This window comes from Dipodomys merriami, unplaced genomic scaffold, assembly GCF_024711535.1.
Source record: "Dipodomys merriami isolate MVZ:Mamm:240054 unplaced genomic scaffold, mDipMer1.0.p SCAF_3, whole genome shotgun sequence".
NCBI lineage: Eukaryota > Metazoa > Chordata > Mammalia > Rodentia > Heteromyidae > Dipodomys > Dipodomys merriami.
In genome coordinates this window covers 1,446,575-1,464,651 of record NW_027204492.1, presented here as the reverse complement: position 1 = coordinate 1,464,651, position 18,077 = coordinate 1,446,575, and the positions used below count along the sequence as shown (strand labels likewise).

Here is an 18,077-nt window from a genome sequence, read left to right as displayed (position 1 = left end):
CGGGGGGGGGGGGAATGACCCCAAGAACACCACCATGCTCAAGGCTGGAGAGAGTAGTTGTCTGCACTATCTTGAGGATGGCAGGCTGGGGACAGCTGGCCAGTGAGTGTCCCCAGTGGTGACTGGGGTTGTGCCTATCCAGCAGCAGCCAGATGACACACTCGTGACTGCTGTACTCTGACTTCATTTTGTGTTCGCTGTAGGCAAGTCACAGGACAGCCACGTCACCCCACATCACTCATGGGATGAGACTGGGCATGTCTAGATGGAAAAAAAAAATTTAAGCCATGTGCTGGTGACTCATGCCTGTAATCCAGCTGCTCAGGAGGTTGAGATCTGAGGACTGGTTCAAAGCTAACCCAGGCAGGAAAGTGTGTAAGAGTATTACAGACTCAAAGTGGCTTAAAGTGGTACACTTGCCTTGAGCACAAAAGCTCAGGGATAGTGTCCAGGCCCTGAGTTCAAGCCCCAGGACCACACAAACAGAAAACAAAAGAAAGTAAAGTTGTATGTGGGTCTACCACTCAGGTGGGGCTCAGCTGTCTTCCTGTGTCTGTCATCGAGTAGGCTGAATGTGTCCATGAGAGCATTAAACTCATGAACTCATGAATCATACTTTTTGGCCAGTCCCCAGGCTTGAACTCAGGGCCTGGGTGCTGTCCTGAACCTCTTTGTGCCCAAGATGAGTGTTCTACTGCTTGAGCCACAGCACCACTTCTGGCTTTTTTCTGAGTAGTTTATTGGAGATAAGAGTCTCCAGGACTTTCTTTGCCAGATGGCTTTGAACCAGGATCTTCAGATCTCAGCCTCCTGAGTAGCTAGGATTACAGGCGTGAATCAGAGTTTCCGATCTGTGGGTCAGGGTGCAACACCCCTTTGGATTTTTTTGGGGGGGGGTTTGGTCGGTCATGGGGCCTCAGTTCTTCAGCTCAAGGGTAGCACTCTACCACATGAGCCATAGCACCACTTCTGGCTTTTGCTGCTTATGTAGTGCTAAGGAATCGAACCCAGGGCCTCCTGCATACAAGGCAAGTGCTCTACCACTGAACCACCTTCCCAGCCCACCCCTATGGGTTATACTGAGTAATATGAGGTGCTGAGGATTCTGCCTTTGGACTGCCCACTAGGGGCTCCTGGAGACCCTTCCCCTCCCTTCCATGCACTCTCTCTCCCTGCCTTTATAGGCATTGGATCTAGAAAAGAGACATTGTTTTTCTTTTTGAGATAAAGTCTTCATGCAGTTCAACTTGGCATTGAACTCATAATCCTGCTTCAGCCTCGTGAATGCTGGTATAGTAGGCGTGGGACAGCATCACTGGGCTATAAAGGGGACTGGGTATTTTGGTGGTATTGGATTTTGAACTTGGGGCCTCCAGATAGTTTAACTTACTTGCTAAGCTGTCACTGTACCACTGAAACCACACCTTCAAACTGCCATGGTTGGGCTGGGATGTAGCTCAGTGGCAAAGCGCTTGCCTAGCAAGTGCAACACCCTGGGTTTGATCCCCAGTACCAAAAAAGAAAAGAAAAAAATACAGTTAAAAAAAAAACCCAAACAAACTGCCACGGTCTGGATCTCAGCTTCTTGAGTAGCTAAGATTATGAGCACAAACCACTAGTGCCTGGCTTAGAATGGAGACTTCTAAAGAAAGCTAATAGTACTCACTCACTTAGTTCACTGTCTCTCCAGTGCTAGGCTTCATTCCAATAACTACAAATATCAGATAGGATCTTCCCATTCTGGCCTTTCTAGACCCATCTGAGTGGATGCACACAAATTACATAGATAAGCAATTGGCACAAGGGTAGTACAGGATGAGAGAGAAGACACCTTGTCCCTGCGGAATGGCCTGGGAAGACAGGCTGCCCATGACTTGCTCAGTGCCTGCGAGGCCCTCCTACGAGGGCCTCAGGGTGAACTTGCGGCGCTGTGATAACTGGGGTGATCTGAAACTCGTCACTGGGTGTATCTCAAGTGAGTAAGTGGGTAGTGAGTCCCACCAAACCCATGTGTGAGGAACCCTTTGGAAAGTTCAGTGAAGGGTCCATAAGAGATATCTCAGCAACCTCTGCCCCTTCAAGGCCTGGCCCACAGGTTGGGGCCTCAAGGCAGGACATGCAGTCCAGGCAGGGTGGAGAGCAGGGACAGTGTGTGCCAAGGAAATGGTTTTGTTCCTTTGGAAGTTCTGTCTCAGAGGCTCCCTGTGCTCTGGGAGATGCCGAATGCTGTGCACCCCTATGGGGGTGTCCTTAGCCCAGAGACTGGGGGGGGTGCGTTTCCCTATGGACTCAGAGAGGAGGTAGCATAGGAGATGGGATTGGGGGTCCTTGTGGGTTAGGATCTTCATTTGGCTCCAAGAAGCCCCCTCCTTTTGTTATTTCTCTGTCAGGAACTTCCCTCATTTATTGATTTTATTCTTTTGTGCCTGTCTTGAGACTTGAACTCCAGGCCTAGACACTGTCCCTGAGCTTTTTTTTTCCCTCAAGGCTAGCTCTCTACCACTTGAGTCACAGCTCCACTTTTGGATTCTTTGTTGGAAAAAAGCATCTCACAGACTTTCCTGCCCAAGCTGGCTTTGAACTGTGATCCTCAGATCTCAGCCTCCTGAGTAGCTAGGATTATAGGCAAGAGCCACCAATGCCCAAGTCATTTTTTTTCTTTTTGATGCTACTAGAGTTGGAATGGAGGTTGCAAGGCAGGTGTTCTACCACTAAGCCAAGCCCCCAGCTCTCCTCCCCCATCTCCACTCTGACAGGAGGGACTGCTAGGACCGTGGGCCTTTGTTCATTCCACACCTTTGAGCTGGAAACACCAGTTTAATCTTGTTTCCCTCCCTTCTCCTCTCCTCTCCTCCCCACACCTGTCCTAGGGATTGAACTTAGGGCCAGGGTACTTTTCACTGAAGGCCAGCATTCTACCACTTGAGCCACAGCTCCACATCTGGAGTTTTGGTGGGTAATTGTAATAAGAGCCAGGCACCAGTGATTCACACCCGTAATTCTAGCTACTGAGGAGGCTGCGATCTGAGGATCCTGGTTTGAAGCCAGGCAGGAAAGTCAGTGAGACTCTTATCTTCAATTAGCCATAAAAATCCAAAAGTGGAACTGTGGCTCACATTTTAGAGTGCTAGCCTTGAACACAAAAGCTCCAGGACAATGCCCAGGCCCAGAGTTCCAGCCCCAGGACTGACCAAAAAAGAATGTCATGGACTTTCTTGCCTGGCTTCAAATTGTGAGACTCATATCTTAGCCTCCTGAGTAGTTAGAATTATAGGCATGAGCCAATGGCATCTGGCTTACTTGCTTGCTTGCTTGCTTGCTTGCTTTCTCTCTCTCTCTCTCTCTCTCTCTCTCTCTCTCTCTCTCTCTCTCTCTCTTCTCTCTCTCTGGCACAAACACATACTCTCACTCTCTCTCAATAGTATATATTAATTCTCTAAATAGTATATATTAATTGTACAAAGAGATTTCATGGTGTTATTTTTCATTTTTACTAGCTCCTATGCAATCACATTGAGAACCTTCTGGTATTCATTCTTATGTGTCGGGTTGGGTCCCCACAGGAAACAGGTGGCACATTCAGATTTGGAAGCCCAACCCCTCTCTTCTCTCTACAGTTGCTAGATTATATGCAGGACTGGCCAATAATGCTTTTACTCATGTGTGTGAAATATTGCATGCTTATACTGAAAAGTTATTCATTGTCCTACTGAAATTCAGATTTAACTGCTGCCCTATAATTTTTTTTTTATTAGTTACATCCAGCAGGGCTACAGGGAGCCAACTCAACCATAGCCAAAAGCCCCAGAGCCTGGACGGGGCTAAGCAGGAGGGAGGTGTGAGAGGGCCCCCAGCAGGTGGTAGGCTAGAACTACCTCACCTTTAAAAAAAATCAGCCTCGTGCTTCCTGCATTCATTCCTTCCTGCTTAGGGGAATGTTACTACTGGGGCTGGAACCTCACTGTGGCAGCCCAGACCTGGAGATGGCAGCTGCCAGAGGCCACCGACACAATAATGAGGCAGGGTTCGTGGTTGGGCCTCCCTCTCCCTACCTCTCCTCCGTGGCTTTCTGCACCACAAAATGTCCACTGGGCTTAGGGAACTTGGCTGCTGCTGGATTCCTGTGGTCTGAGCTTCTGGGGTCCATAGCTGGGATGACAGCCAGGGCCTCTCCCTGACCCTTGACTGAATAGCTCAGAGGCTCTTAAGGGGAGAGCGAGGTCAGCACCCATGTGGACCGTCCCTCGTGTCTCAGAAGAACAAAACTGCAACTAGAGTGCACAGTAACAGCACACCTCGAATCCCAGCAGTTGGGAGGCTGAGGCGGAGGATCACAAGTTTGAGGCCCATCTGGACTCCATCGTAAGACTCTGGCTCAAAATAAAACCCCAAACAATGCTTTGTTGTTTTTGTTCTGGTGCATGGACAGTGCAGGCTGGCAGGTAAGGAGAAACGAGCCACACAGAAAAGTCTCCAGAAGAATGTCAGTGCCCCCGGCCCCAGCCATCCCGAGGCCTGTGTGGCTTCAACAGCACACGCATGCTTCTTGGTCAGGGCTGCCATGTTCCCTCATTGCCTTGCACACACTTGGGCTGTGTGCCCACTGAAAGCCCCATCCCAGAAGAGCACACGGTCAGAGTCTTGTACAGGAAAAGGGGCTTATTTGCCAGATGAGGCTGACAAGGCCACCTCCCCCACGGGAGAGGGAGACAGGGAGCCCCTCCCCATTCAGGGGCATCCTTATCACATCTGGGTAGAGGCCAGAGGTTCTCTGCATGCACAGTTAGGTCTGGGCGGAGAGTGTGCAGACCTTCCTATCCCAGAGAAACCAACCAGCAGGAGGGGAACCCAGGGAGGGATCTGTCTTTGTGAAGGGCAGGGTGGAGTTCGGGTCTGGGTAGAGGGCGTTCCACAGATGCAGCTGGGGGCTAGAGATATTAACATTCACGCACCTACTGTGTGATTCTTATGGTGACGGGTAGCCTTGGCCCGGAGCTGTCCAGTCGTGCTGAAGTGCCCTCGTGTTAAGCTCTTGATTGTTTCTCATTTCTTCCAGCACTTTCCCTGCTTCCCTTGGCCCTCACCCACCAGCAAAGGGTGGCCAGTCTTTCCTGTTGTGCTAATCTGATAGGGAAAGAGATCTGATCGTAACTTTAACACAGCCCACCCCCCATCCACACACTAATGCACTGCTAGCATATGCATGTTTTTCTGTTACAAGTTTGAGTTTGTCCTTCTGTGAATTGCTAGTATATATTCTTTCCCCATTTCCAGGGTCTTTTCTCTCTTTTTTATTGGTGGGATCCAGTCATGGGGCCTGAACTCTGGGCCTGGGCGCTGTCCCTCAGCTCTTCAGCTCAAGGCTAGCGCTCTACCACTTGAGCCACAGCGCCACTTCCGGCTTTTTTTCTTTTTGCTTATGTGGTGCTGGTAAATTGAACCCAGGGCTTCATGCATGCAAGGCAAGCGCTCTACCACTGAGCCACCTTCCCAGCCCTGTCTTTTAATAATTTGCAGGTGCTCATTTTTTTTTTTTTTTTTTTTTTTTTTTTTTGCTGGTCATGGTACCTGAACTCTGGGCCTGGGCACTCACTGTCCCTCAGCTCTTCATGTCAAGGCTAGTGCTCTACCACTTGAACCACAGCACCAGTTCCAGCTTTTTCTGCTTATGTGGTGCTGAGGAATCAAACCCAGGGCCTCAAGCATGCAAGACAAGCAGTCTACCACTGAGCCACCTCCCCAGCCCCTGCAGGTGCTCTTTTTTCTGGTCCTGGGTCTCAAATTCTGGGCCTGGACACTGTCCCCAGTGTCCTTTTGCTCAAGGCTACCATCTACCACTTGAGTCACAGTACCACTTCCTGCTTTTTGTTGGTTAATTGGGGATAAATCTCCTAGACTTCTGTGCCAGGACTGGCTTCTCAGATCTTAGCCTCTCAAGCAGCTAGGATTACAGACATGAGCCACCAGTGACACGCTTATAAAATTTGAAAGCTAATCTAAGGGGAGAGGCATGAAGTGTGTTCAGCATGCAAAAGGCCCTGGGTTCAATCTTCAACACCAAAAATTCTAAAATAATAATAATTCCAAAATCATTGTTAAAGCTCAACTGTGCATTTATAAATAAGTTCATGTCATGTTCTATAGAGAACAGGAAGCAGTTTGTCTTAGCCTTGGACTACAAGGGCACTTTGCTCCCTTAAACCAGGAACACAGGGCCAGTGATGTTTCCTTGAGAGGCCTTCATGAGCAGAAACATTGGAAAGCTAAAAAGTAGGTAACTTATGTCCTCAAGAGTGTCCTCAAGGGCTGGGAAGGTGGCTCAGTGGTAGAGCGCTTGCCTTGCATGCCTGAGGCCCTGGGTTCGATTCCTCAGCACCACATAAGCAAAAAGAAAAAAGCCGGAAGTGGCACTGTGGCTCAAGTGGTAGAGTGCTAGCCTTGAGCTGAAGAGCTGAGGGACAGCGCCCAGGCCCAGAGTTCAGGCCCCACCACCAGACCCCCCCCCCAAAAAAAAGAGTGTCCTCAAGTCATCCTGCACATAATAATCTGGCGTCAGGGGAGGCTTCCCATTGAGCTATCGCCTAGCCTGCTGGCTTCCTGAGCTCTGTGTATTCCAGGCTGACAAGCAGCCTTTGTAACTACCCTGCCCACATGGCCACTACACACTTTGCCCAGTGTGTGGCATCGTGTGCCCAGGGTTGGGTCTCTAGCTCTGGACAGTCAGTGAGGCCTGAAGTGGCAGTCTGGGTCTTGCTCACCTTCTCAAGCTTTTCTAGATTCTTCCATTGACACCTTTTTCTTTTTCTTTTCTTTTTTTTTTGGCTAGTTGTGGGGCCTGAACTCTTGGCTGGGTGCTGCCCCTCAGCTCTTCAGCTCAAGACTAGTGCTCTACCACTTGAGCCACAGCACCACTTCTGGCTTTTTCTGCTTATGTGGTGCTGAGGAATTGAACCCAGGGCCTCATGCATTCAAAGCAAGCACTCTACCACTGAGCCACCTTCCCAGCCCTCACCTTTTGCTTTGATCTTTGTTTTCTCTCCTTCCTTCCTTCCTTCCTTCCTTCCTTCCTTCCTTCCTTCCTTCCTTCCTTCCTTCCTTCCTTCCATTCTTCTTTTGTGCTGGTCCTGGGGATTGGACTCAGGGTTTAGGCACTGTGCCTGGGCTTTTGTGCTCAAGGCTAGTGCTCTACCATTTTGAGCCACAGTGCCATTTCCAGCTTTTTGGTGCCTAATTGGAGATGAAGATCTCACTGACTTTCCTACCCAGGCTGGCTTTGAATAGTGATCCTCAGATCTCAGCTTCCTGAGTAGCCAGGTCTACAGGTATGAGCCGCTGACACGCAGCTGTTTTCTGTTTTATTTCAGAATGCTGACTTCTGGTTTTCCTTTTGCCTCTTCTTCCCATTCCCGGCCTCACTTGCAGTGGGCCTCAGCCAATAAGTCCCCACTGCCACCATCTTGGCCTGAAACCTGACACATTCAGTTGGGGCCCAACCCTGCTCTCCACCCAGCTGCCCGGTGCAACAGGCTCCTTGGATATGCACAAGAGCCATGCCACTCTCTGTCTGGTTTCCACCTTCTGCATGTGTCCTGCACTGCCGAGAGCTCAGCCGTGGCATGGTTCCTCATTGCTCACAAATGCAGACAGGCTGTGCGTGCCACTCGGCGCTTACGTATGAGAACACTCTGGTTGCCAAATCCCTGCCCCTAAGTTTCCATAGCATCATGGCCTCCCAGGACTGGCGTGGCTGCGGGGTTTACCCTCTGCTAAGCTCATGGGGCAACCCACAATTTCCTTTTGTTTTAGTTTCCATTTCCCAGTTTCTTTTTCTTTTTTTTTTTGTCGGTTGTGGGGCCTGAACTCGGCCTGGGCGCTGTCCCTCAGCTCTTCAGCTCAAGACTAGTGCTCTACCATTTGAGCCACAATGCCACTTCCAGCTTTTTCTGCTTATGTGGTGCTGAGGAATCAAACCCAATGCCTATGCATGCAAGGAAAGCACACTACCCCTGAGTTACCTTCCCAGCCTCCATTTTCCAGTTTTTTTTTTTTTTTTTAATGTCATTCATGGGCCTTGTACTCTGGGCTGGGCGCTGTCTCTCAGTTCTTCAGCTCAAGACGAGCGCTCTACCGCTTGAGCCACAGTGCCACTTCCAGTTTTTGAGTGATTTATTGGAGCTAAGAGTCTCATGCACTTTCCTTGCCCAGACTAGCTTTGAACCATGATCCTCAGATCTCAGCCTCCTGAGTAGCTAGGATTACAGGCGAGAGCCACCAGCGCCTGGCTTCTTTTTTTTGTAAATTGTGAAAATACCTTATAGAGGGGTTACAATTACATGGGCAAGATAATGAGTACATTTTTTATCGAGCATTGTTGCCTCCTCCTTTGTTTCCCCCTCCCATCTCTTCCCATCTCCCACCCCCCCATTTCCCAGTTTCTTATTGAGGTCCCCCCCCCAAAAAAAAAAACAAATAAAAAAGACCTGCCACACAATCCAGCAATCCCATTTGTGGGTATATCCCTAAAAGACTTAGGAGCAGGGACTTAATGAGCCATGGTTGCCAGGCACAGGTGGCTCATGCCTGTAATCCCAGCTACTCAAGAGGTTGAGATATGAGGATCTCGGTTCAAAGTCAGCCCAAGCAGGAAAGTCCATGAGACTCCAATGAACCACCGGAAAACTGGAAGGGGTGCTGTGGCTCAAGTGGTAGAGCTCTCGCCTTGAGCTGAAGAGCTCAGGGCCAGTGCCCAGGCCCAGAGTTCAAGCCCCACAACTGACAAAAAAGAAAAGAAAAGAGCCATGGTTGCAACAGCATCATTTAGCATAGTCACAAGGTACAAGAGACCTATATTAATCAGTGGATGAGTGGAAACACAAAATGTGGTCAAACTTACAATGGAATATCACTCATTCTTGAAAAGGAAGGAAATTCTGACCCATGCTACAACATGCACAAAGGGGGAAGTAGGAACTTTTTTTTTTTTGTCGGTCGTGGGGCCTGAACTCTGGGCCTGGGCACTATCCCTCAGCTCTTCAGCTCAAGGCTAACGCTCTACCACTTGAGCCACAGCACCACTTCTGGCTTTTTTCTGCTTATGTGGTGCTGAGGAATTGAACCCAGGGCCTCATGCATGCAAGGCAAGCACTCTACCACTGAGCTACCTTCCCAGCCCAGAACTTAATCTTTAATAGGCACAGAGTATCAGTTTCTGTTTGTGTGCTTGTGTTTGTGTGTGTGTGTGTGTGTGTGTGTGTGTGTGTGTGTGTGTGTGTGTGTGTGTGTGTGTGTGTGTAATTGGCAGTACTGGGGTTTTAACTCAGGGATTCACACTTGCTAGGTAGTAGTCAACCACCTGAACCCTATCCATAGTACATTTTCACTTTTATTTAAACAATCGAATCTTGCATTTATGTCTGGCATAATCCTGGACTAGCCACAATGCTCTTATTTATGCTTCTCAAATAGCTGATGGCTCAAGCCTGTAATCCTAGCAACTCAAAAGGATCGAAGTTCAAAGCCAGCTAGGGCAGGAAAGTCTGTGACACTGATGTCTAACAAATTACCAAAAAAGCCAGAAGTGGAGCTGTGGCTCAAGTGCACAGTGCCAAGGTCCTGAGTTCAAGCCCTAAGACTAGTACACACACACACACACACACACACACACACACACACACACACACACACACACACACAGAGTCAAAAAGTCACAGAGTTAAGGTTTATTTCTGTTGTTCAGTAATGGGGTGAGTTTCATTTTCCTGTCTCGTAGGGCATAGGCAATAGTGAGTAGGGATGACCTGAGTACATCTTAGGTGTGGGGAACCCCAATCTTACTTGCCACAGCCTGAAGTTGCAGGGGAGCAAGACTCCATCACTCTCACAGCATCTTACAGATGGGGTGCATGAGTCATAGTGCTAACAGCTTGACAGCTCAGGATGGCTCACTGTGGAGAGACAGGAAGGGGCCTTAGGGCTCTGGGCTTTTCCTCTGTCACTCTTGTTAGTACCTCTATTCCAGAGACCCCTTGAAATGATGACTTTGGATCCAAATGTCTTTATTTTTCTGCCAGTCCTGGGGCCTGAACTCAGGGCCTGGACACTGTCCCTTAACTTTTTTTACTCAAAGCTAGTACTCTGCCACTTGATCTGTAGCTCCACTTTCACCTTTTTGGTGGATCACTGGGGATAAGAATCTCATGGAGCCAGGTGCCAGTGGCTCACACCTGTAATCCTAGCTACTCAGGAGGCTGAGATCTGAGAATCACAGTTTGAAGCCAGCCTGGGCTGCCCGTGAGACTCTTACCTCTAATTAACCAGTCAAAACTCCTAAGTGTGGCACTGTGGCTCAAGTGGTAGAGCTCTAGCCTTGAACACAAAGAGGCTTAGGGATAGCACCCAAGCCCTGAGTTCAAACCCCACAACTGACAAAAAAAAAAAAGTCTCATGGACTTTCCTGCCCAGGCTGGCTTCAAACTGCGATCCTCAGATTTCAGCTTTCTGAGTAGCTAGGATTACAGGCATGAGGCCTGTTTATTGTGAGTGGGGATGGTGGCCTATACCTGTAAAACTAGCTGTCCAGGAGGCAGAGACAAGAACATCTCAAGATAGATGCCAGCCTTGACAAAGTCAGTAAGACTGTCTCAGAAACAAAAATAGTGAAAACAAGTTGGGTACCAGTGAGTAGTTCATTTCTGTAATCCTAGCTACTCAGAAAGCTGAGATCTGAGGATTGCAGGTTGAAGCCAGCCTGGACAGGAAAGTCCATGAGAGTCTTATCTCCAACCAACCCCCCAGAAAGCCAGAAGTGGAGCTAGGGCTCAAGTGGTAGAGCACTAGCCTTGAGCAAAAAGCTCAGGAACAGTGCCCAGGCCTTGAATTCAAGCCCCAGGAACAGCACACACAAAAAACTCTAAGTGGAGGTGTGGTTCAAGTGGTAGAATGCTAGCATTGAATGCAAAAGCTTAAAGATAGCACCCAGGCCCTGAGTTCAAGCCCCAGGACTGGCACATACGTGAACTTTCCTAGCATGGAGAGGGGCCTGGCTTTAATCCTCAGTGCCACACACGAATTATTGGGGCATTCAGGATGGCTCTGTTCACACTAGTAGCATTTTTGTTTTTGTTTTTGTTTTTGTTTTTGGTCAGTTGTGGGGCTTGAACTCGGGGCCTGGGCGCTGTCCCTCAGCTCTTCAGCTCAAGGTTAGCACTCTACCACTTTGAGCCACAGTGTCACTTCCGGTTTTCTGGTGGTTCATTGGAGAGAAGAGTCTCGTGGACTTTCCTGCGGGGTCTGGCTTTGAACCACGATCCTCAGATCTCAGCCTCCTGAGTAGCTAGGGTTACAAGTGTGAGCCACCGATGCCTAGCTTCTTGTATCTATTTTCAAAGAACTTTTTTTTTTTGCAAGCACACATATAACCATATGCGTATAATGAACAAACCTGTATGTATGTATGCCTGGGCAGCTATTTTTTGTAACTCTTGTGTAGACATTGTCTCTAAACTGTGTCATCTTTATTTTGAAAAATATAGCACTTTGGAATCTGAAAAAAAGAAGTATTGTGGTAAAATGCACATAGGGCAAAATTTGCCATTTGTATTAGTTACACTTTTCACCACTGTGACAAAATAGCTGAGGAAAACAATGAAGGAAAGATTTATTTGCTTCATAGTTTCAAGGTGGGGAGGACAAGATATCATGGTGGTGGGAAGAAGGAAAAAAAGAAAGGAAGAAAGAAGGAAGGAAGGAAGGAAGGAAGGAAGGAAGGAAGGAAGGAAGGCTAGCATGTAGCTCAGTGCAAAGCACTTGCCTAGCAAGTACAACATCCTAGGTTCAATCCCTAGTACCAATAAAGAAAAGACAAAAAATACATTTAAACTCCCTCCCCCCAAAAAAAGAAAGGGAGGAAGGAAAGAAGGACAGAGAAAGAGAAAAAAGAGAGGGAGGGAAACAGGGAGCGATGGGAGGAGGGAGGGGGAAGAAGAGTGGGGGGGGAGAAAAAGAGAGAGAATAGTAGATTGTCCTTTTCCCTTTGATTCCATTGGAGCCCTAGGGCTAATGTATAGGCTAGAGTTTAGCCAATGTGGCCTCACAGCCTCTTCCTGGGAAGTGAGCCTCAGCCCTTTAGTTAATCCTCTCTGGAATCTCCCTAATCTCCTAAACCTTTCTTAAACCAATCAAGTTCGTGTTCCAGATTGACTGCACAGCATTTTAACCATTTTCAGTGTACCTTTTAATGGTAGTAAATACATTTCTAGGGTATGGAAATGTTGCTCCTTTGAACAAGTGTTTTGCTTGTGCAAGAACCTGGGTTTAATATCCTGCACTGAAATATAAAGTTGTGCAATTAGCAACATAATCCACCTCCAGAATTTTTTTTGTCAGTTGTGGTACTTGAACTCATCATGTGGGCACTGTATCTCAGTTTTTGTGCTCAAGGCTAGCACTCTATCACTTTGAGCCACAGTGCCACTTCGGCTTTCTAGTGGATAATTGGAGATAAGTGTTTCACAGACTTTCCTTCCTAGACTGGCTTTAAACTTCTTTTTTTTTTTTTCTTTTGGGTCTGGTCATGGGGCCTGAACTCTGGGCCTGGGCGCTGTCCCTCAGCTCTTCTGCTCAAGGCTAGCGCTCTACCACTTGAGCCACAGTGCCACTTCCAGCTTTTTTCTTATGTGGTGCTGAGGAATCGAACCCAGGGCCTCATGCATGCAAGGCAAGCGCCCTACCACTGAGCCACCTTCCCAGCCCCTGGCTTTAAACTTCTATCCTCAGATCTCAGCCTCCTGAGTAGCTAGGATGACAGGGGTGAGCTGCTAGTACCCAGCAACTCCAGAACTACTTTTCATCTTGTAAAACTGAAACTGCATCCCCCTTTTACATGAACCCCCCAATTTCTCCTCCCTCAGCCCGTAAACCCTCTTTCATATGAATGAATCAGGGGTCCTGTGGACACACAGGGAGGCCACAGCACCTCAGTTTCCCTTTGGGAAGTTCCTGGCCTTGGCTTGACAGGCTATGCAGAGGTGTTCACCATTTGAAAGTCTACCTTGGCAATTCAGATGGCTTTCTTTCTGGATAGCTCCATATGTTGTACAACCCAAATAGGCGAAGGAGTGGGGCTAGGGACACTCACCATTAAGACATGCAGGACTGCTGAGCTGGCCTCTCTGGGGAATTCTGCCAGGAAAGACACACCGTGACCGCCTGGAGGACTTGTGGTGGGGAGCTGGTAGAGGCTGGACACTGTCAAGTTGGATCAAAGCTCCCCAACCTCCAGGTGCGTGCTGTTTACTAGAGGGTCCCCTAAGGCACATGTCTGTGGAATGCAAGCAAGAGAAAAGATGATATGCTAGGCAGCTACTAAGTGAGGCTGGCACAGCTATATTAATAGCAGACAGAACAAAACAAAACATTTTAGGAATAATGTAAAAATAGGTTCAAAATAGCTCAAGCAAAACGGGACAGACCTCCAGGGAGGAAAAAAAAAGAAGTGCAATCTAGTATAGCAGAGGAAAGTTTGCTGCCTCCAGGCTTTCCGACAACAGCTCTATGAATACCCAGCAAATGTGAACAGCCTGGGACTGGCAGGGGAAAAAAGGTAATTATAGGGATCCAGACGTGTTATTTGGGAATCCCGACGTGCTATTTGTGTCAGTCCTGGTACTTGAACTCAGGTCCTGGGTACTGTCCCTGAGCTTTATCTTTTTCTTTTTTTCTTTGTTGGTCATGGGGCTTGAACTCTGGGCCTGGGCACTGTCCCCCAGCTCTTCAGCTCAAGGTTAATACTCTACCACTTGAGCCACAGCGCCACTTCCAATTTTCTGCTGGTTTATTGGAGCTAAGAGTCTCACAGACTTTCCTGCCCGTTCTGGCTTTGAACTACAATCCTCAGATCTCAGCCTCGCTGAGTAGCTAGGATGACAGGCGTGAGCCACTGGCACTTATCTTTGTCCCTGAGCTTTTATTGCTCAAGGTGCTCTACCATTTGAACCACAGACCATAATTCCACTTCTGGATTTTTGGTACTTCACTCAGTATAAGAATGTCATGAAGGGCTGGGAAGGTGGCTCCGTGGCAGAGCGCTTGCCTTGCATCCATGAGGCCCTGGGTTCGATTCCTCACCACCACACAAGCAAAAAGAAAAAAGCCGGAAGTGGAGCTGTGGCTCAAGTGGTAGAGCACTAGCCTTGAGCTGAAGAGCTGAGGGACAGCGCCCAGGCCCAGAGTTCAGGCCCCATGACCGGACCCAAAATAAATAAATAAATAAAAATAAAAAGAATGTCATGAACTTTCCTGCCTGGGCTGGCTTTTTACCTCTGTCCTCAAATCTCAGCTTCCTGAGTAGTTGGATTATAGGCATAAGCCACTAGTGCCCAGCTGCAGTGTACTGTGTGTATGTGTGTGTGTGTCCCAGTTTTATTGGGATTTAGAGGCAAATTTGTGTGCATGTGTGTGTGTGTGTGCACATGTGTGCATGAGTGCACACGCGTGCCAGTCTTGGGACTTGAACTCGGGGTCTGGGCATGGTTCTTAAACTTTTTTGCTCAAGGCTAGGACTCTACTACTTGAGCCACAGTCCCACTTCCAGTTTTTGGGTAGATTTTTCCTGCGTGGGCTGGCTTCAAACTGTGATGTTAAGGTCTCAGCTTCTTGAGTAGCTAGCATTACAGACAAGAGCCACCAGTGCCTGGCTGCAGAAAGACTTTTTAAAGCCTGTTGTGAAAACCAGAGATACAGGAAAGATGAGTCCAATTTTGCATGGGAAACGATGGGAATCTGCTTTGTTCTCCTAACTCAATATTGTTCCCATGGCTTGGCCCACGGAATACCGTCCCCCCAGGGGACTGTCCCAAAATTCTCCAGCCCCACCTCCAGCATATAATCTGAATGTAAATATGAAAGCCCACTGCCAACCCTCTCAGGTGAGGGTCACCGAAAGAAGGGACAGGGAACTTGCTGCAACAATGGGTTCTTTCCTGCATCCAGAGCTACTCCTTAAACTCCGGAAACTCTTTTTTTTTGGGGGGGGGGTCATGGGGCTTGACTTCTGGGCCTGGGCGCTGTCCCTCAGCTCTTCAGCTCAAGGCTAGCACTCTACCACTTGAGCCACGGTGCCACTTCCGGCTTTTTTCTTTTTGCTTATCTGGTGCTAAGGAATCGAACCCAGGGCCTCAGGCATGCAAGGCAAGCGCTCTACCACTGAGCCACCTTCCCAGCCCCTTCGGAAACTCTTTGAACCCTCCAGCTACCTTCTATGTCCCTCCACCCCAGTACCTTTATGCGGTCCCTTTATGCCTCTTGTGTCCTGACTCTCCTCAGGTCACCCTGGCATCCCTCTTCAACTTTCTATTAAAGTTGACTTGGTCTGTTGAGTACGTTTTGGTGGGAATCGGTCTGTTCTCATAAGTCCATGCTGCTCGCATGGCCCACCACTTGCCCTCCCCTGGGAACCTTCCCCTGGTCCTCAGTCCTCAGGAAAACCTCACCCCAGCCTTATCCAAAAGCACAGGACCGAGGGAGTTAGGATGATACCCCTACATAAGACCCAAAATGGTGACCGGACCCCCCCCCCAAAAAAGAAAGAAAGACCCAAAATGGAGCAGTTTGTACCATAAATTCCCAACAGGACAGTTTGACAATAAACATCCCTAACAGGACAAAGCAATTCCAAAGAAGAGCCTGAAAAACCTAACCCCCGCCACGCACTGGTGGCTCAGGCCTGTAATCCTAGCTACGCAGGAGGCTGAGATCTGAGGATTGCAGTTCAAAGCCAGCCTGGTCAGGAAAGTCCGTGAGACTCTTATCTCCCATGAACCACCAGAAAACCAGAAGTGGCAATGTGGCTCAAGGGGTAGAGCACTCGCCTTGAGCTGAAGAACTTGGGGACAGTGGCCAGGCCCAGAGTTCAAGACCCACAACCAGAAAACAAAACAAAACCAAAGGCAACAAACCTAACCCCCATCCCCACTCCCGGCTCTTTGTCTCTCCGATCCTCTCCTTGGTGTCCCATGGAGTCCCCCTGCAGCCATGAGTAAAGCCTCTTCTGGTCGGCTGGGGTCTCTCTCTTCTTTCTCTCCTTTACTCTGCCTGATCTCTCCTAACACTCATGACTCAGTTTCCACGTTCTCTGCTCTTTCTTTATTCCAATACTCTCCTGACTCATTTTCCTAACAGGACGTATCAAAGACATCCCAAAGCCTTGCAGAGTATTTGCCACACACAGATGACCAGGGATTCGAACTCTGATCATGGCAACACCTGTGACTAGTGAATAAGGCCCGCATCCAAAGGGAACAGGCAAAGACCGGATGGATGTAAGACATGATTTCAAAAGGCAGAGGAAGAAAAAGACAGTGGAGTGACTAGCCCCCTGCCAGAGCAGTAACGTGCAGAGCAACCGTCAAGTGTACATTTGCCACCCATCCCACCTGCCGTGCCCACGCGCTCAGAGGACACAGTAGCTCCATCCATCAAAATGGCTGGCAGTCCTGCCTGTGGGGACATAGGTCTGTTCTGGAAGGTGGAAAAAAAGAAGACAACGCGGGGGCCGAGATGGGAGTGTCTCATAGGCCAGGCTGGCTTCGCTGCTGGCTGGTGGCTCCTAGCCGGGCTCCATGGTTGCCTTAGAAACAGGGCGAGTTGCTTAGCGGTGGCAGCCATTAAGGCAGTGACTCAGCAGAAACTCCAGCCAGAGCGGGAAAGAGGGAGAGCGAAAGAGAAGGGGAAAGTGGGAAGAGGGAGGGAGGGAGGGAGAGGAGAGTGGAGGGAGAGAGGGAGGGAGACATGGAGGGGGAGGGGGAAGGAGGGAGGAAGAACCAGACCGAGAGACAGAGAGACGGTGGGGGGCTGGGGGCAGGGGGGCGTTCTGTCTCCGAGGCGCAGCAGCTCTCCTGGGTGAGCTGATTAAAAGTGAAGGCTGGCGACAAAAGCCACCCTGCTCTCCTGCTTCCTCCCTGTGTGAGCAGAGGTGCTGGCAGCTCGGTCCCTGCGAGATGGCCACCATGGCCCCCTGTCTTCTGCCAGGCCGGCCTGTGGCTCTGCTTAATATGCAGCCTCCACTAATAGCAGCCTCGTTTTCCACCCTCCCGCTGACAGGGCAAAACAAGCTTCCTTTCACAAGGGCTTGCTCTAGGTTGCTACAGCAACTGGTGCCCCGTAGACCACAAGAATGGCTCTTGTAGATTTGTAGGGGGACAAAACCCCCCAACATCAGTAGCTGTAGAGCCAGGTATTCTTTACAACAGAGAGAACAGCTCGGGCACTCAGAGCTCCTTTGCCGCCATTCTGGCTTACAGGGATGGGGGGGGTGGGGAGGGGCTGGAGGAGGGGGGCGGGGTCTATGCGGAGGGAGGGAAGTGGAGAGGGGGAGGGGGAGTTAAAAGTCTGAGATGGGAGGAAGGCTCGTTTGGGGAGGTGGCCTCGCTTTCCACTTTCCACGCGTGCCCACTGAAACGGGGAGGGCCGCGCGTGCATGTGGACATGCGGGGAGGTGAATGGGAGAAGTGGAAAATTGGGAAGAAGTCACATGGGCTGGTCATTTGGTGAGAGGATTGTACCTGAAGGCATAGGAGAAATAATAATAATGTCAGAAATGAAAGCCACGGCCTGGCCCATGGTGCGTGAGCTCCGCCATTGCCTTCTAGCCCAGCCATAGCGCCTCTATGACAGTGTCTCTAAGAGACTAACTGAAAACAGCCATCGCGGCTATTTTTAAACAGAAGGCACTGGAGAACAACCGATGCAGGCATGACTCAAGGTGCTCACTCCCTCAAAGATGGGTGGAGGTGGGGGAGACAAGCGATATTTGCGGAAATGCTGGTTGTGATTTGTCTAAAACGCATACAAACATATCAAATCACAGACTGAAAAAGGTTTGTAACCATTAAGCAGGATAAATACAAAGAAAAGCACCCTTAGACGTGCTGCAGCTCAACTATTGAAAATCAAAGGCAAAGAACTATTAAAAACACCCAAAGGACTGGGCACTGGTCACTCATGCCTGTAATACTAGCTACTTGGAGGCTGAGATCTGAGGATCGCAAAGCAGTTCAAAGCCAGCCCGTGATTGCATGAAA

At 49.2% G+C, this 18,077-nt stretch overlaps 1 long non-coding RNA gene across 1 annotated transcript; it reads right to left on the bottom strand.

The window, feature by feature from the left end:
- Positions 1 to 9,690: 9,690 nt before the first annotated feature.
- On the bottom strand, positions 9,691 to 16,659 carry LOC138839975 (uncharacterized). Its single transcript, XR_011376025.1, has 3 exons — positions 16,431 to 16,659; positions 13,136 to 13,318; positions 9,691 to 9,944 (listed from the first exon to the last, which is right to left on the bottom strand). It is a non-coding gene; the product is annotated as an uncharacterized lncRNA (long non-coding RNA).
- Positions 16,660 to 18,077: the final 1,418 nt, after the last annotated feature.